General features: G+C 39.3%; 2 long non-coding RNA genes across 2 annotated transcripts in view; one reads left to right on the plus strand and one right to left on the minus strand.

Annotated features, from left to right (window-relative positions):
* Positions 1 to 475: 475 nt before the first annotated feature.
* Positions 476 to 16,043, plus strand: part of LOC145443110 (uncharacterized) — a 155,080-nt gene continuing 139,512 nt past the window's right edge. The window contains exon 1 of the long non-coding RNA XR_013916286.1: positions 476 to 486. This is a non-coding gene — a long non-coding RNA (uncharacterized LOC145443110). The remainder of the gene's footprint in view (positions 487 to 16,043) is intronic.
* On the minus strand, positions 6,891 to 8,881 carry LOC145442237 (uncharacterized). Its single transcript, XR_013915989.1, has 2 exons — positions 8,425 to 8,881; positions 6,891 to 7,879 (listed from the first exon to the last, which is right to left on the minus strand). It is a non-coding gene; the product is annotated as an uncharacterized LOC145442237 (long non-coding RNA).

Genomic DNA, 16,043 nt, shown 5'->3' on the forward strand with positions numbered 1-16,043 from the left:
TGTATTGTTACTCTGAGTAAACGATAAATCCCCAAAGGACAATGGTATTTTTACTCAGGTAACGACTGACCTCCAGGTGAAAATGGTAATTTTACTTGGGTAGGTATCGTATGTTTTGTGTCGTTGGTATTGTTAAACGTTGTCGCCGGTAGCTGTTGGTATACTATTACGAGTGTGAAAATAGTGAACATATTTTTCGTGTGATGAAACAAGATCGCTGTTTAAATGTTAATGAATGTATTTCGATTACCGAGTTGCTGTACAATAGAGATGACTCTACATTAGACCGTGCTGTGTACTTCGATTAAAACCACAAGACCACGTGTAAATCTATTCGGACAACTCCATGATGTTGATATAGTGTTACTAAAATTAATTATTACATATTTACACAACATAAAAATAACAATTCATGTCGTAGTAAGTAAGTTTCTTGAACTCGTGCTTGATGAAAACGAATGGCGACAAGTAGGTTTTTGTGTTTGAGTGAAAAATAATTATTTAGAGTAGTGACATTTTGCGGTCAACGAATACAAATCGATCATGATATTACAATATACGTCTTCGTCAACATAACGACTTGGTGTAGAAATACTTTCACGTTTTTTGAATAACTGGATTCTCGAGACTTGTTACTTGTACGATGTACCATTGGTGTGCAAACTATAACGACCATTTTCTATGATAGTATGTTTTAGTTGTATTGTTGTGAGGACAACCATGTGATGACTCAGCACTTTTCGTTAGCAAAGTAGATTGATTTGTGTGTAAGATGTAAGCACCGTAACTAGAAAACATATGTACTCTGTTGTTGGAATAGCTGATTTATTGCTATGACATGGATATATCCTGAAGCCTTGGTTTGTTGTCTTACGAAAGATGAGGCGACCTCGGTGTCGTAAATTGTGTTAACTAAACTCGGATGGATACCACAATTGGGCTGGACTTACACATGGTATTCGCATACTGTACACATACAAACGTTTGTGCAAACAACTCTGGTGTTTCTGTTAGTACTAGTTCTGTGTTGAACTACTTGATTATTAAGATACATGAACAACCATTCAGACTATAAAGTTCTTGAGGTATCGAAACAGTTTGTAGAGTCAAACCAACCATTCTTTAGTTTCGTAATGTGAGAATATCGAGTAAAGTTGATTACTTTGTGTGATGTAAATATCTTTCGTACTTCTGTAAGAGTTTTGGGGGTCTCATGAAAAAGTAACTAGTTGACAAAAACAAAATATTGAATGAAGGTTCGTCTGTTGTTTTCATAAGTCAAGAGAGTGAAAATTGTTGTTGTTGTTTTTGTTACACTAAATCGAAATAGTGTGAAAGCGTCACCAATCATTGGGTATGTTCGTAGCATGAGCGAATATTTTCGTGTGCCATGAATATATTTCATATACACTTAGTATGAAATGAGATGCGTGGAATAATAATTGGTGTCCAACAAAAGTAAAACTTGTTGTGTTTGCTTGTGTACTTTTTATCCATGTCTGTGTTGTTGAAAGACGGGTGAGTTTACATTTAAATATAGTAAGTGGGACAACTCAAGTAATAAATTTTGCTCGGTTGAAAATCGATTCGTTTGAAAATACCGGTCAATGGAGTAACAGTATCAATATGAGTGGTATATTATTTTTTCGCGAGATGCACCGATCTTCTAAGCATAACTTTTCAAAAATTTATCACGTCATAGAAAAGTTGGTTTTTATGAAATCGAAACAAATGTACTTCGATTATCACGACAAAGGAATTGAGATCAACGCAGTATTTCGAAGTGGTATGTTCTGCAATCGCTAAATATCAAACTGTGCATACAACTCGGTTAGGTAAACGACCCAGTTACAAGTCGGATGTATTCTTGATGTACAGATGGCAGTCTGATGATGTAAAGCTCAACCACTCCAGCGATTCGAAACAATTGTACTTCGATTATTATGATGATGGAAATTACGATCAATGGAGTATTTCGAAGTGACTGTGTATCGTTCGGTATGTTCAACAATCGCTAAATGTCGGTTAATTAAACGATACAAATGACAGCTTGATGATGGTAAAGCTCAACCACTTCAGTGTGTTTATTACAAAGTATTTCCCGCAAACAAAATATCGAATGTCGACCTCGGCTTCATTAACCAAGTGAGTGAAAATTGTTTTCGGTTGGGTGGATATGATTTGTACTTAGAAAAACGACCCACAACGATTAAGCGGCGCTGTTTAATATCCAATCAGTGTGTGAAATTTCTTTGGGGTTTGATTTAGCTAGTTAACTACCGATGATTCAACCACATACAAGTAACGTCTTTTAGTGACAGAGTAATGTGATGGTATTTACTTTGACGAATGACAATGGAAAAATTTCCAATTTCTCTGATCGTGTGCGTTGCGCAAATAGTTCTAGTACGCATTCAGTGAACATCAGACAAATTGACAACGAATTTCAGTAGTTTGGTTAGATGATGACAATTATTCCGGAGGTTCAAATCGATATCACTACTACGAGCAGCAATACAAAGACATTTTCTGTAGATTTCAGTGTAGCACATACTGTGATTTTATTATTGACATGAGTTTGTATTAACCTAGTCTGTTGAATAGGACGCATCGGTAAAGGTATTACAATTGCTTCTGTGCTGATCAAAACCTTGAAGTGTAGATCTATAGACTTCACAATGTTTTTTTTTACGTTTAGCACGTACAATGGTGGGTGTGAAAGGGTTAAATATTGATCACACGATTCGAATGATCCTGGATTAATTTCCTGATCAAAAACTTTCCGCACATGCAAGTCCTCGTTTTACAAATCGATGCGTTAATTACAAATATCCCTGAAAAGTTTGTTGATATCACAATAACCAACACCGGTGTAATTACGTCATGATTCAATAATCAAGTCATGAACGACTATTACAAATCTCGTATGTCAAACTAAAGTATCAATCCTTATGATTACATCATGATAATATTCAATATAACACCTGCGTTCGATTGTAAGGAATGAATTCTCAACTACGTTGGTCAGACATTCAAATATCATATACTCAAAACATATGTTAATCTCAAGTTGCGCGCACCGAGTAGTAATTACTTTTGTCTTACAAAATATATCGAGTAGTAATTACTTTGTCTTGCAAAATAGTAACGACTTTTACAGTTGAAAAACAAAAGACGCGTCGTAGGGATATGAATACAACCGAGCTTGCTATGGATTTTGGATTGTAGTGATTACTGGCGTAGTCTTGTCTACTTTTCATACGGATACTTTTTGTTTTGGTTGGGTGAGTTACAAATGGATTGACTTGCCAAGGTTTTTGTATTTTACTCTTTTGTTGATGGCAAGATGTTGAAATGTCGAGATGTCATAGTGATAGTATTTCTGAAACTATCTTTGGCAAACGGAGAGTCCGATCGCGAATATAGTTGTAATATTTCATGACTTGTTTCAAATCAATATGCGTATAATTTCGAGATGTGACTGGGTGAAAGTTGGAAGTTATGTTTGTCAATCTATTTCAATTCAGACTATGTCGAAGTCGAGATATTTCATTTTGGATTACCCAAATTTACCTTTAGTACATCCCGCGAATGGATTCCGACGCCGCACTATAACATTTTTGATAATAAGGACTCAGGATTTTCAATCAACAATACCTGAATTTTTTGGTAATGCTAGAGTTGACAAATGATTAGTTGCGTGTTTTTGTTAAGAGTTTGATTTCATGTTGATAAAGACGATAACTGTATGATGCACATACTAGTGATTCTTGATTCTTGTAGAGCAGTGGTTCTTAACCTTGCCCACAGCGCCCCCCAGGGGGCGCTGGCGACTTTGAAGGGGGGCGGAAGCGCTCAGGGGGCGATATGGGGGCGCTGGGCTCAGGGGGGCGGTATGGCGGGCGCTGGAGAAAAATGGCTTCGCAGTAGATGATGTGGTGGTAGGCCTTATCCTTAATGAGTATTCAGGGCAAATTAACACCGAAAACTTCTTTACATATAGCGTTCAAAATACATATAGGTTTAATTGTCCATGGGCGCCTAAATGACTGACACCGAATGTTCCTGTCTTGGCAATCTGAACCCCAGAAGACGAATTCCATCTGGCAGGGAACAATTATATGTCAGTGAGGAAATACCAATCTGAAATTGGTGCGTCTTTTAGTTTAGTACGATTGGGCGACAGGGATATTCCCGTTGGGCGATATCCCCGTTGAGCGATTCTATTTATTTTGTTGCTATTGCAGACAGGGGGTCACGAAATAACATCATGCAACGAAGTCATACCAACGGGCTCGTCCGCCCGAACATGTTTGATCATTAGTAAGGGGCCCTACAGTTTTCAAGAAACCTTACAATGTTCGCTTTGAGTTTTGATGAGTCTGCGCACACTCAACAACTCACTGCGCTGACCCTTGGACAACAGTGCGTAACGACTAAAAAATGGTATTAACTCCGGATTTGTTGTGCGCAACGTAGATTTCCTGTGCGCAGAGACCGTGTCAGCACTGCGCACGTGCGCAGCTTAGAGGCAACATTGCACCTCCCTCGGCTCTACCGGTAAATGTGTTTACATGAGCAGAGATAGGATAAAAATTGATCTCAATTGGCATGCAATTCCCGATGATATTGACCAATTTAATCAATAATTAGTGAGATTTTTCGCGTTTCGCGCGACTAGGCGAGCATAGCTGCCTCAGTAAATGGACACCCAATGTAGATACCTAATAGGCTATCAGCCAATAGCGGACAGCCTAATGGAGGTCTGGGAGTGAAGTCCCCAGGAAGTTTGGTTTATCACCCGATGGGGGCCCTGGACCAACGTTTTTTGTTTGGAGGGGAGCTGAAGAAGTGCTGTTACGGCCCTGGTAACGAATAATTGTACCTGCGGACACGCCCGAATATGTTTAATTATTAATTACGTGCCCTTTATTTTCCTATACAACAGCTCACTTGGTGCTGTTGGTAAATCTGATTACGTGGGCTGAGAGGATAAACAGTTTATAGCGAGTTATATATGTAATTATACCACCTTTCCATTCATGCATTATAGAAAATTATGGTACCTAGGGCGACCAGACCACACAAACTTTGCTGACCAGTCACCATCAAAATCACGATATGGGGTTCGTGGGGGCGAAGATCTCAGAGATTCAGTTTATCACGCTATGGGTGCGCAAGGCAATCGATTTTAGCGGGGGTTGACAAAGTGCTATTAAGTCCATCCCTCTTACTCATTGTCTTTATTACATTCCTTACAATATGAAGTTGGGGGGCGCTGGAGCACGATAATTTTTGAAAGGGGGCGCTGGAAGAAAAAAGGTTAAGAACCACTGTTGTAGAGTTATAGTTGGTATTCATTCTATAGGTGTGAAAACAGCGGCGCGGGATGTGCGAATAATTCAATGTGGCTGAAAGTCGGCGTCAGTAATATTCAGGTTACAGTCGAATCAAAAGATAACGAAAAGATTTCTCGAACTAATTAGAATTGTACCGAATTAACACATTCAGATACGAATCAACTTGAGCTGTGTAGTAAGTTTCATTTCAAGTTGACAAATTGACACATGATTTGTATTTTCGCATGATTCTTATCATACAACTAAAGTCAACCGCGTTCCGAAGTGTCAAACATATAGCGACCACCAGAAAGTGTCAAATTGTTGGTTTACGAATCACCGTCTGCGCCGGCTCTGTGACAAACTTATTGCGGAAATATTACCTTGTGAGCGATCGGTATGTCTGTAACACCAAGTCGCTAAAGATGGTTATGTTCGAGACATTATCTTGTCAGCGATCGCAGGGTTTTACAAATATTTCACACATTTTTGAAGTGTTAGTTTGTGAACGCGGTTATTGTTGATATTCGAATCACCGTCTACGCCGGCTCTGCAGTAAACCAATTACCAAAATATTACCTTGGAAGTGATTCCTAGATTTAGCAAACTATTTCGCACTGACTGGCCTAGTGTAATAATCGATAGTAGCACACAGCTGCACGGAAACAATTCAGCGCGCAGGTCATTCGAAATATAGGTCGCATGCGCTGCGTAAATCCTCACAACAAGCCACGTTTCCGTTTTTGCGGTTATTGTTGGTGACTCGTACATATTTAACACCACGCGAGAGATGCCTGAAAGTGCGAATCACGACCGCGCCCATAAGAACACATGGCGAATCACCAACACAACCTATACGCGAAAGCACGACATGCGAAAGTACGACGTGCGAGAGATGCCTATACCGAAAGGGCGATTCACGACCGCACCCATAAGAAACAATGACACAACACCAGAGATCCCGTAAGAATACATGACAGACACATTATCGTCGTTAGCATGTCACCGCACGTATACCTAAAAACATTAGCATGCGACCGATCCCTATCTCCATAACGCTATCATGCGACCGGAGCCTATACCCGAAAGTACGAATCATCGCCGCATCCATAAGAATAACGATATACACATTAACAAAGATTCATTCACATGACTATTTACTTGATACATATTCAACGCCGCGCGAGAGATGCCTGAAAGTACGAATCACCGCCACGCCCATAAGAACACATGGCGAATCACCACAGACCCCGTAAGAATACACGACAGACGAATCACTGCCACAGTCTATACCTGAAATTACGACATGCGAAAGTACGATGTGCGAGAGATGTCTATACCCGAAAGTGCGATATGCCGACGCAACCATAAGAACACATGGCGAATCACCAACACAGCCTATACGCGAAAGTACGACATGCGAAAGTACGATGTGCGAGAGATGCCTATACTTGAAAGTACGATGTGCGAGCGCACCCATAAGAATAGGGTTCCGGTTTGAATCATTTTGCCACTGATTAAAATCGATTTTAATCGAATAATTAAATCAAATCATGATTTTTTTGGTTTTTTTACTCATAATAACAACAAAAACACGAATAAAACAAAATGCGATGAATGACGACACTGTCAATCAAGGTTATGAAGGACAAAGCTTAAACTTTCATAATGTGGGGCTGTGAATCATCACCCACATAGCTGAAAACGTTTAACCTATGTGGTAATGATGGTTCGTTACAATCATTACTGATCTGTTCTAGTAGCAAGGTACATGTTGATTTGTCTCGGGACCATCCTTTATAGTTGCATCTTCATCTTGATTGATGGATTGGTCTCTGCCACGCCAGCAAACTGTTGATCTTCCTGAACTCTTTATCTGCTTTGTTAGTACCATAGTCCATGAAGTGATCTTTCACTCGCAGCATCACTTCAAGATTTGCCTGTGGCAGGCAATCACGACTCTTGTATGCAGTTGCGGCTGCACATGACTGATGCCTCTTACAAGATGCAGCATGTGCAACGGACGAAAGGCGAGTCTTGAAAGCTTTGGAGAACACCGGCATGATCCATCCAGAATGATGCTGGCTGATGAATTAGATATGGTACCGAGATACTCGATTCTGCATCGAAAATTCCTAAAAATCAAGGGAAGATAAGGGACATTCAGTGTGTGTGGAGTATACACAATTATACTCACCAACTTTACAATCATAATCAATCCAATTCATTGTTCGATTATAGGTTACCAGCAGACTAATCATTGCATTTTGGTTCCATCTTTGAAAATAATCATTTTGCCAGGTCTCGAACAGCTCTTTTGCGATTAATGTCCATTGTCCAAGTCAAATCCTCAAACTCGAGGATTTAGAATCCATGAAACTAAATGATGGTCCCCGACATGAGTTGATGCTCTTATAGCTGCATCTTTGACAACATCAGACTTTATCGTCCGCACAAAGAGCAAATAGTCTTTTAATCTCGAGCTTGAGCCACATCCAGCTTGATAAGAGAAGAGCAGCAGAGGTATTGTCCAGAGATGGCTGCAAAAATGCAAGATTTTTAATTCAGACATGCGATTAGTCAAAAAAAGCTTTGAAACCACTGGTCTAAATCTTTTCTTTCTATATGTTTTCTTTCTATATGTTTTGATATAGCTATCATTACTTACAGTTTTCTATGTAATTGGAGCTTGCTTGTTCTGAGCAGAGCATGCATGTTTAAGTCAATAACCAAGTGCCGTATTGTCTCTCTTTTTCTTAAGTAAAAATGAAACGTAAATGGCAATCTTACGAGCTACCATATTTTGGTTAACATATACAAGCGGCATTGCCCAATAGATGTTTGCCAATGGCAAAAGTTATGGCCTTTGATTGCTCAGCATCGAGCTTGGGGGGATGAGTCGAGGGTGAGATTTTCACCGAACGTCATGCGCGTGTTCTGATAAATCTAGGGACATGGTGTTTTACGGTATGCGTTCCTGTTTACGGTACACACAGGTTCGTTTCTATATCAATCCACAACCAGTATTCAAGCAGCTACATAAATATGAATCACACATATTGACATGGTACCGTATCTATCTTACTTGTGTTCAGATCCCACAGCTAGTTGGCCCATCGCTCCAGCCCGCAATAACTGCAAACTGATTTTTGCAATGCTTAGGCATCAGAGATGAGGGAATCTTTCAATAGAGTCTCCGAATTGCGCTTCCTTTTCGGTATCGCACGAGTGCCTCGGAAATAGCAGCAGCATCTCGTAGACAACTAACTATTCACAGTAAAAACATCAACATATTGATTGACTACCGCTCTTTTCTCGCCTGTCTGTCAAATAGCTGAACCATAACGGTGCCGGTGACGAAATACTACGTCCGGTTTATATAAAACGCACATGATTGTCCGATAATAAACCACATTCACGCATCTCGTCAGAAAATTTGAAAAAATCATTAAAATCAAAATGGTGAAATTAAAATCAAAAATCAACGAAAAAAACCTGATTTAAATCACACTGATTTAAATCAGCCTGATTTAAACCAGAACCCTACATAAGAAACAATGGCAAGTCACCAGCGATAGGGGGTCTAAAAGGGTGTGGTCACCAACACGAGTTTCGTGGCAGGTCACGAGCGGGCCCATAAGAGCCAATGGCCGCGTGCGAGCGATCTACTATACTACTGACGATTGCAAAATTTCAAATCTTTGTCCGGTGTACGTACATACTAGATAGGCCCACTGCTCGCCAAGCAGCTACGGTCAAATTGCGTTTAACTAAGCATAAGCATAACAAACATCAACCATAAGTTACTATTTGAAACTAGACAGAGCGGAGATAAATTATACTGCTGCGAGGTAGTGGCGTGTGGAACGTGTTGATAACCTGATATACAGCACGGCGGGTGTTCTTACAATGACACTAATGTACGACGTACGTACATCGAATATCTATTTAGTGTGGATACTTCTTACGCAATGACGCGCAAAGCTAATAGGCTGTTTCTGACGTAATAATGAGCTGTGGCGTTCGAAAATCAGACGTTTGTGCTGTCACGAGCCTGGTATAATATCTCTTCCTTGTTCACGAATGTTCAGTTTATGTCATAGTCCTTGCAAAAATAAAAAGTAATCGTTCTTTCACAGAGAAATCGATTAGATATGGGAAGTAGTCGATTACGATTACAATTACTTCGGAATTGTTTCGAATGTAATCGATTGCGATTACGATTACTTGAAAATGCTGTATTGTCGTAATCGATTACGATTACTAATCGCGATTACCCCATGTCTGGTCTTGGGCGTTTCGAATACAATCCAAATTGTCAACTAAATTGCCTCATGGTTATTTTTTCAATTTTAGGATGCTGCTATATAAGCTAATATCAGGGAATTTCAACCAAATCGACGTCGCATTTAACGGCAGAAGCGTATGCTGCGAAACAGTAAAGGATCGTTATCAAACAGCTCATATTCCAAGGTAATCATTATCATCCAGCTAATTTGCTAATTTCGATGTATAAGACAGGTCAACGTATTCTAATCAAGACACACTCAGACATGTATCTGTGGCGGGGTTGTAACCAAGTCACGAGGCTCCGAGTCAGAAGTCAATCTCACTTATATAGTTTTGACTCAGTCAGGTCGAGTCATTTTCCTTCGACCACCGAGTCAAGTCCGAGTCCAAGTCAGCGAACAGAGGGTCGAGTCCGAGTCATGGTATTATGACTCGAGTCCGAATCCAAGTCATTGTGTTGACTGATCGGTTTCCAGTTTAAATCTTGTTAAATCCACTTTTTATAACTCTGTTTGGTGATATCGAATGGTTCGCATTTATAAATATACTAATTTTCCTCACTGGTCGAATTTTACTATTCTCCAAAATTTCAATGAAATGTTGGTCTTGGCCGTCTGAATCTTGATTAATATGACTTGGTTCGAGTCATGCGCAATGACTCGAGTCCAAGTCAGTCAATACACTGATTGACTCGAGTCGAGTCATTTCCATATTTTGAGAAAATGACTCGAGTCAAGTCGAGTCATCAGAAAATCGTGACTCGAGTCGGACTCGAGTCGAGTCAGTACAACCCTGATCTGTGGTCCCTTTGAATCCATTCTGAAAGTCAATATTGCCTAAAGAGGAAACGTTTCAAACGTGTTTTGAATCAATATTAAATTCATATCAAAGTCCATGCATCTCTCTGTCTGATTTTCTCTCAGCAAGAGCAAGATTATATCACAGGAATTAACCAAGTTCAGGAGTATGCTGCGAAAACTGAAAGACTTGTTATCAAGCCAGCAGGTATTACAACTTTGTTAACGACACCTGATGTCAACTTTCGTAGTCGCATTTATGAGGTAAACCAAAGCAGAGATGGTCAAAGTTACTAGCGTTGCTACTTAAGTCGATGTGGAAATACCGCCGTCAATTTATACTCGACTACAAGTAGATGTAACAGTTCCCAATACAAGTCAAAACTACGTCAAGTGGAAGTAGAATACAAAATGTCGGAAGAATAGTCAAGTATGGTAAGCAGTTTTTCAGAAGTTTCTACTTTGAAAATTGCGATATGAATCTTTGCGACTAATATAAAATTACTAATGGCATATGACACTACTATCACGAAGAATCTTCAAAAATATATTCAGTTATTCCTGATACAGGTGGTGTTGCCAGACTTGGATACTAGATATTCTAGTTGTCTAATTATACTAATTGAAGCTATTCTAATTTGTGAAATGTTTTTATGCTCTAATTCTAATCTAATTTATGAAATCTTTCTATGGTTGAATTTTAATTTTAATCTAATGTTTTCCTGAAAAGGCTACAGGTGAACTGTATAGTGCGAAACGAGCCAAGCTTGCTGTACAGTAGGGGTGTTCAAAAATGACTTTTTATTCTCAAATTCTACTTGCTACTTGATAAAATTGTTAGGTTACCTAATTGAAGGTTGCACACTAAATTTGGTTTGATTCCAACAAGCCACCGCATTGCTACAAGAGCAGAAAGTTTTATTTATTATATAAAAATGAGTCAAAAAAATTCAAAATTTTCTGTTCACCCATGAAATTGTTAGGTTGTCTATAAACGATGCCCACCAAATTTGCCTCAATTCAAACCAGCCGAATCGGAGTTATTGATGTCGAAAAATTTGGATTTGAATAAAATAGCATTTACGGTGGGCACAACTGTAATAAATGATTGAAGAATCGGTCACCGTAAATACTATTTTATTAAAATCCAAAATTTTTCGACGCCAATAACTCCGCTTCCACTGGTTGGAATTGAGCCAAATTGGTTGAGAAATGTCTCTATAGACAACTTAACAATTTAATGGGGTGAACAGAACAGAAAAATTTTAATTTATTTCAATTCTTTTTCATATAATAAATAAAAAACTTTCTTCTCCTGTAGAAATGCGGCTACTGGTTGGAATCGAACCAAATTTGGTGTGCAGGCTTCAATTAGGTAACCTAACAATTTTATCAAATAGTCAGTACGATTTGAGTTTAAATTCATTTCTGAAGACCCCTAGTGCACATATCAGACGACTTAGGAGTTTAGAATCCAATCCAAATTGTCAACTAAACGTTTATACCTCATGGTTATTTTTTCAATTTTAGGATGCTACTATACAATATCATGTCAGGGCATTTCAAACAAGTCGACGTCGCATTGAACCGTAAAACCGTATGCTGCGAAACAGTGATGGATCGTTATCAAACATCACACATTGCAAGGTAATCATTAGCATCCAGCGAATTTGCTAATTTCCATGTATAAGGCAAGTCAAGGTTTTCTAATCAGACCTGTATCAGTGGTCGCTTTGAATCCATTCTGAAATTCAATATTGCCCAACCAGGAAACGCTTCGTGTTTTGAATTAATACCAAGTAGTCAAATTTAAATCAAGTCCATGCATCTCTTTCTCTGATTTTCTTCAAATTTTAGGATGCTGCTTAAAGACTGCATGCTGCAAGAGCAAGGTTATATCACAGGAACTAACCGAGTTTAGGAATAATTATGCTGCAAAAACTGAAAGACACGTTATCAAGCCAGCAGGTATGACAACTTTGTTAACGACACCTGATGTCAACTTTCGTAGTCGCATATATGAGGTAAACCAAAGCAGAGATGGTCAAAGTTACCAGCGTTGCTACTCAAGTTGATGTTGAAATACTCGATTACAAATAGATGCAACAGTTCCCAATACAATTCAAAACTACGTCAAGTGGAAGTAGAATACGAAATGTCGGAAAAATAGACAAGTATGGTAAGCAGTTTTTCGGAGGTTTCTTCTTTGAAAATTGCAATATGAATCTTCACGACTAATATAATGGCATATGACACTACTAACAGAAAGAATCTTCAAAAATATATTCAGTTATTCCTGATACAGGCGGTGTTGCCAGACTTGGACAGCTATAGATATTCTAGTTGTCTAATTATACTAATTGAAGCTATTCTAATTTGTGAAATGTTTCTATGCTCTAATTCCAACTCTAATCGAATGTATGAAATCTTTCTATGGTCTAATTTTAATTCTAATCTAATGTCTGGTTTTCCTGGAAATGCTACAGAAGAACTGTATAGTGCGAAACAAGCCAAGCTTGCTGTACAGTAGGGGTGTTAAAAATGACTTTTTATTCTCAGATTCTACTGGCTACTTGATAACATTGTTGGATTACCGAATTGAAGCCTACCCACCAAATTTAGTTCAATTCCAACCAGTAGCCGCATTGCTACAGGTGAAGAAAGTTTTTTAGTTATTATTTAAAAATGAGTAAAAAAAATTTAAAATTTTCTGTTCACCCATGAAATTGTAAGGTTGTCTATAGAAACGATGCCCACCAAATTTGGCTCAATTCAAACCAGCCGAAGCAGAGTTATTGATGTTGAAAAATTAGGATTTGAATAAAATAGTATTTAAGGTGTGCACAATTGTAATAAATCAGTGGTTCTTAACCTTGCCTCCAGCGTTCCCCAAGGGGCGCTGGCGATTTTTAAGGGGGCGAAAACGCTCAGGGGGCGATATGCTGGGCGCTGGACTCAGGGGGGCAGTATGGGGGGCGCTGGAGAAAATGGCTTCGCAGTAGATGATGTGTGGTAGGACATATCCTTAATGAGTATTCAGAGCAAATTTACACCGAAAACTTCGTTATATATAGCCTACAAAAGACATATAGGTCTAATTGTCCATGGGCGCCTAAATGACTGGCACCGAATGTTCCTGTCTTGGCAATCTGAACCCCATAAGACGAATTCCATCTGGGAGGGAAAAATGATATGCCAGTGAAGAAATACCAATTTGAAATCGTGTGCGTCTTTCAGTTTAGTACGATTGGGCGACAGGGATATCTAAAACTAGATATTCCTGTTGGGCGATATCCTTGTTGGGTGATTCTATATTTTTTGATATAGCAGACAGGAGATCACGAAATAACATCATGCAACGAAGTCATGCCAACGGGTTCGCGCGCCCGAATATGCCTAATTATTAGTTACGGGCCCTACAGTTTCAAGACACCTCACAATGTTCGCTCTAAGTTTTGATGAGTCTGCGCACACTCAACAACTCACTACGCTGATCCTTGGAAAACAGTGCGTAACGACTTAAAAAAGGTCATAACTTCGGATTTGTTGTACGCAACATAGATTTTCTGTGCACAGAGACCGTGTCAGCACTGCGCCCGTGCGCAGCTTAGAGGGAACATTGCACCTCACTCAGCTCTACCGGTAAATCTGGTAACGTGAGCAGAGTGGACAAGAAATTGATGGCAATATATATGCAATTCCCGATCTTACTGAACGATTTTATCATGACTTATCGAAAGTTTTCGCGCTTCGCACTGGCTCGATAAACAGTACAGCTGATTCCGTGGCAAAAGCGAACAACGTGATGGGGGCGGTCGGTTTATCACCCTATGGAAGCCCAAGACCCAAGTTTTTTTGGGGGGGCTGACGAAGTGTCGTTTCGTTCCTGCCAACGGGTATACGCCTGAAGACGTAAAATTATTATTGAGGGGTCCTACCTTTTCAATCACACATCACTCATCTCTACCGGTAAATATGTTCACGTGAGCAGAGAGAGGATAAAAACTGATCTCAATATACATGCAACTCTCGATCATATTGACCAATTCAATCATTAATTAGTGAATTTTTTCGTGCTTCGCCTGTCTAGGCGAGAATAGCTGCCTTAGGAAATGGACACCCAATGTAGATGACTAGTATCAGCAAATAGCGGATAGCCGAAGGGGGGTCTGGGGGCGAAGCCCACCGGAGGTTTGGGGCCCAAGACCAACGTTTTTTATTTGGGGGGAGGGGGGCTGACGAAGTGCTGTTACGACCCTGGAAACAAATTACTTGTTCCTACGGGCACACCCGAATATGTTTAATTATTAAATACGTGCCCTTTATTTTCCCATACAACAGCTCACTCAGCGCTACTGGTAAATCTGATTACGTGGGCTGAGAGGACAAAAAGTTTATAGCGACTTATATGTAATTGCCACCTATTCATTCATGCATTATAGAAAATGTTGGTACCTAGGACGACCAGGCCACACAAACTTTGCTGACCATCGAAATCACGCTACGGGGTTCTTGGGGAGAAGCCCTCAGAAGTTTGGCTTATCACGCTATTGGTGCGCAAGGCAATCGTTTTGGGGGGGGGTTGACGAGGTGCTGTTACGGCCCTCCCTCTTACTCATTTTCTTTATAACATTCCTTACAATATGTGGTTGGGGGGCGCTGGAGCACGATAGTTTTTGAAAGGGGGCGCTGGAGGAAAAAAGGTTGAGAACCACTGTTATAAATGAATAAAGAATCGGTTACCGCCAATACTATTCCATTCAAACCCAAAATTTTGCGACGGCAATACCTCCGCTTCCACTGGTTGGAATTGAGCCAAATCGGTTGAGCATTGTTTCTATAGACAACCTAACAATTTAATGGTGAGAACAGAAAATTTTAAATCTTTTTTTATTCATTTTCATATAATAAATAAAAAACTTTCTTCTCCTGTAGCAATGCGGCTACTGGTTGGAATCGAACCAAATTTGGTGTGCATGCTTCAATTGGGTAACCTAACAATTTTATCAAGTAGCCCGTAGAATTTGAAAGAAAAAGTCATTTTTGAACACCCCTACTGTACAGTGTACAGACATTTGCTATTCTCATGCTCATAAGATGAACTATGATTTGATATTAACGGAGTTTGATTCAACTTTTCGCGATTTCAGTAATTCTAATTCTAATCTAATTTGAAAAAACTGTTGTGTAGAATTATAATTTTAATCTAATTTCAAACTGTGTAGCTATAATTTTTATTCTACTCTAATTCGAAAAAAAATTAGTTGTAATTTAATTCCAATCTAATTTGGAAAAAGGGAATGTTTTCTAGTTGTCCAAGTCTGCCTGTTACATGCGGTTTTCATGAAAACTATCCATAAATTTCCATCTTGTCGATGCCTAATTGCCCACACATACAGTGATCGTGTGTGAATATATTTCATATAGCTGTAAGGGTGGGTAAGTTCACCCTATCGGGCCACAGTCTGTGCTGCAATGCCTTAGCAAGTGAAACATCTGATTTTTTTGTAAGTACATTGTGAAAATATATATACTTCGTAACGGCTTCTATTTTTGTGGTCTTTCGTTAAGTTATCAATCTTCCAGTTTATGCATGTTAGCATATGTGCCTGTTAAT

The sequence above is a fragment of the Botryllus schlosseri genome, chromosome 7 (assembly GCF_051294905.1).
Source record: "Botryllus schlosseri isolate E-star chromosome 7, Bs_hap1, whole genome shotgun sequence".
NCBI lineage: Eukaryota > Metazoa > Chordata > Ascidiacea > Stolidobranchia > Styelidae > Botryllus > Botryllus schlosseri.